This window comes from Octodon degus, unplaced genomic scaffold (genome assembly GCF_000260255.1).
Source record: "Octodon degus isolate 3935 unplaced genomic scaffold, OctDeg1.0 scaffold00001, whole genome shotgun sequence".
Classification (NCBI taxonomy): Eukaryota; Metazoa; Chordata; class Mammalia; order Rodentia; family Octodontidae; genus Octodon; species Octodon degus.
In genome coordinates, this window is record NW_004524577.1 from 24,353,423 (window position 1) to 24,356,823 (window position 3,401).

A 3,401-nucleotide genomic window follows, 5' to 3' on the forward strand; every position below is an offset into this window, starting at 1 on the left:
ATGAAGAGCACTCTACAGGGAGCTACACTAAGATCTGGGCCAAGTTAGTGTCCACTCTCCCGTATCCAGCCACCTATGGAAAGCACCTCACAGGGAGCTGCACCAAGCTCCGGCCTGTGAGGCCAGAGCAGGCAGTCAGGGCGCAATCGCTCCTGGAGCTCTTCATGCCAGTTTACCTGGGCAGCGAATCTGACTACAGTCTCTCCCTCCCAAGCACCCCCAGAACCAAGAGCTCGATCCTACAGGCCCTGAGCACGGGCACAGACATCACCGCACCACATTCAGGGAGGTTCATCTCCTTTATGGGCCTCAGCGATGAACTTAGTGATCTGTGTTATTTGGATGATAAAGAGCGTTACAACAAAGTGTGGGCAGAGGAGGAAGGAGACCCACACACTCTGTCACCTGAATAAGAAGATGCCTTTCTGCTATTTGAGTGAAAGGAGGAATATGAGCTCTCACTCTGTGCATCGCCTCCTACAACAGAGCAGCCTAAGGTGCCTTGTCTAGAAGATCCATCCACCCACCGCGGAGCTGCAGGCCTCTGGAGAAAGTTTCATGGCGCCAATGACCACGCATTTCAGGCCGAAAGTTCTGCAAGCGCGCTCTCTGTGCCTTCTGCACAGACCGTGGATGGGGATTGGGATGCCTGGTGTACAAGTGCATCGACTGTAAGATCCTGGTGCACAAGAGGTGCCACACACTGGTCCCAACTGTATGCAGGCAGCATTCCTCGCCACTGGACTTCAGACCCCACACAGACCCTAAACCCATCTTGATCTTCAAGTCCCTACAGCTGGGGAACAACCTGCTGAAGATGAAGACATAAAGAACACCAGGGCACATGGCCAAGCTGCATCTAGACTAGGTCCCCAGGACGTTAGTGTCCTCCAGGTGATAAGGAGAGGAAGTTATGGGAAAGTGTTTTTGGTTCAACTGAAAAACACAGATCGAAAGTTCACAATTAAGTGGTGAAAAAAGACGGCGCCAACTATTAATGGGCAAGGACAGAGCTGAGTGTATTACAGCAGGTGTCAAGTCATCCTTTCCTCATTGGGCTGCATTCATTCTTTCACATGGAAAGCAGAATACTTTTTGTCTTCGACTATGCAAGAGGAGGAGATCTGATGTTGCACATGCAGCACTGGGGAATACTTCCTGAGCCACATGCAGGCTTTACACTGCAGAGATCAGCTTAGCCCTCAACTACCTTCACCAGCGAGGGATCCTTTACAGAAAGCTGAAGTTGGACAATGTTTTACTTGATTCCAAAGGTCACATCAAGCTCACTGAGCACTGCGTCTGTAAGGAAAGACTTGGGCAGGGAAATGTGATGGGCACATTTTGTGGCACAGCTAATTATCTGGCTCCAGAAATTGTCAGAACAGAAGATTATGGTTCCACTGTAGACTAGTGGAGTCTTGGAATGATCCTGTACGAGATGGTGGCTGGAAAGTCTCCCTTTCCTATTGAGAACTCTGATATTCCTGACGCACCATCAATCGATCATCTGCTTCTGCTTATTTTGGAAAGCACTACTCTCGTATCACCTTATCTGTCTGTAGGAGCTGCAAGTGTCCTTCAGGGTTTTCTGAAGAAGGACCCAGAGGAGAGCCTGGGTTGTCGTGGTGACACAGGGTTTGAGGACATTCAACACCACCCATTCTTTCAGAATGTGGGCTGGGACCTGATGGAGCAAAAGGGTGTGGCACTTCCCTTTAAGCCAAATATTTCTGAAGAATTCAAGTTGGAAAACTTTGATCCACACTTAACTAAGGAACCTGTCCGGCTCACTCCAGAAGACAAAGGCAGTGTGACAATGATTGAAGTCCACAAATTTGCAGATTTTTGAGTACATCAGTCCTCTTTCAAGTTATGAAGACCAAAAGGTCTGATCTTCATTTTCCACCCCTGCATTCTGCTTGTGTTGCTATTGCATGGGCAAAAGAACTTGTTACCAGCCTGGATTCAACTGAGCACTTCAGAACTGTTTAGAAGTTAATTTTAATTCGTTTCTTTTTTTGTACTTTTATTTCTGTGTCATACTTGATTCTTATAGTCTATAGTAGAGAGTACTGAATTTCTTTGTGTTGATAGACGTGCTGTTTATGATTTAATTTAAGTATGAAGCAGTTGCTTGTTGCCCTACCTTGAAAACACATTCTATTTGTTCAGTGGTTTCAGAATGTGTATGCTTTTTCTTGTTATTTTAGTTATCAGAAAATAATTTGCTTTTTAAATAGAATGTCTTAATTAGCTTGTTTCCCTCCAAACCATATTACCTGTTCTTTCAGCACCCAGTTTATGTAGTCTTCAGGGAAATTCAAAACTTCACATTTTTTATTATTTATTTATTTATTTATTTTTTACACAATTTTGAATGCATCTACAGAACACACATCAGTCCTAGTTCTACTCCCTTAGTTAAGTTTCTTTAGTTGGATAACACAAGAAATACATGTAGGAATCTTTTCAGTACAGAGTTCTTCAAATACGTTTATTTAAATTAGTGATTAGCAGTTTCTGAATGAGATTTCAGATATAGCATTCTTATTTTAGGACCAGCTTCTATGCAAATTCCATTAAAATAACCATTGTTGTCTAAGTTACTATGGCACAATCTTAGAACAATTTAAGTTTAGGTAAGGTATGTAGTGTTCAGTTTAGAATGATTTAAAATTTGTTAGCATTTAAGAAAGTATGTTTTTTCTTTCTGAAAGCCCCCATTTCACTAGAAATATAACTTTCCCATAGCTTATATTCATATATTACCATTTATTCTAATAGCCAAGTTTGAAAGTAATGAACATATCTCAGGAAAATGTGTTATTTTTCTGCTGTTTTTTAGGCAAATCTTTAGATGCAATCACATGTTCATTTGCCAGCTATGCCTTTACTGTACCTCTACTGTATAAATTTGTTTTCTTTTGATTTTTTATGTCATATAGAATACTGCCTTGGTCATGATAGTGTAGTCTCTATTTCTCTATCTTTTTCTCATTTAAAACCTTTCAATAAAACCTTTAATACATGTATAAAAAAAAAGAAAACTGAGACCCAGTCCTAGCCCAGGTCCGGTGAATGTGTGGAGAGCTTCCTGCTACCCTCCGCCGGCGGGACCAGTCCCAGCCCAGGTGCAGCATAGGCAGGACCCTCTCCCACCCCCTCGGGCCACCACCCACCACTCCACCTTACCTGCCCCACCCCTCCTGCCGAGTAGAAATTTCTGCCGAATTCCAGGAACCCCCAGACCCAATCCTAGCCCAGGTCCGCAGTGGGAAGGAACTAACCACAGCAGCCATACCTAAGCCAGACGCAGCTGGATAACTCCAAAATCTGTAGAGCTCCACCTGAACTTCAGTACGTGTGAAGGTTATAACTACAGCAAAGATCTACAACAA

The 3,401-nt window shown here is 43.5% G+C and overlaps 1 pseudogene; it reads left to right on the forward strand.

Annotated features, from left to right (window-relative positions):
- Positions 1–1,895, forward strand: part of LOC101572575 — a 25,796-nt pseudogene extending 23,901 nt beyond the window's left edge.
- The last annotated feature ends 1,506 nt before the right edge of the window (positions 1,896–3,401 follow it).